Raw genomic sequence first — 438 nt, forward strand, 5'->3', positions numbered from 1 at the left:
CTTGCTTCCMGAGCAGAGCATGACAGCGCGTCTCGTACTGCCAAGGGAGCAACAAAAGCTGGGTTACGAATGTGACTGGTTTCAAACACGTGAAGGGGCTACGGCGGGGTAAAACTGGGGGGGCAGCATTTCAGCACTGCTCTGACAGGAATTGGTTCTGCAGTCTGGGGCTCTGCAGCTGGCTGGACACACGGAGAGCTCAGTCCCCTGCGCACGGCAGCAGAACCGGTGCCGGGACAGCACCGCGGACCGGGAGCGAGCTGTGGGCGCAGGCACCTGTTCTCCCCGCCAGACCCCGGCCCGTTCTTGCCCTCACCCTCACTGCCCGATTACGAACTTCTCCTGGCTCCGGACAGACGGCGGGGAGCAGGGATGGAGCAGGGATGGAGCAGGGATGGGGCAGGGATGGAGCAGGGATGGAGCAGGCATGGACCGGGA

This window comes from Malurus melanocephalus, unplaced genomic scaffold (assembly GCF_030028575.1).
Source record: "Malurus melanocephalus ecotype Western Australia unplaced genomic scaffold, MMel_1.1 scaffold_466, whole genome shotgun sequence".
Classification (NCBI taxonomy): domain Eukaryota; kingdom Metazoa; phylum Chordata; class Aves; order Passeriformes; family Maluridae; genus Malurus; species Malurus melanocephalus.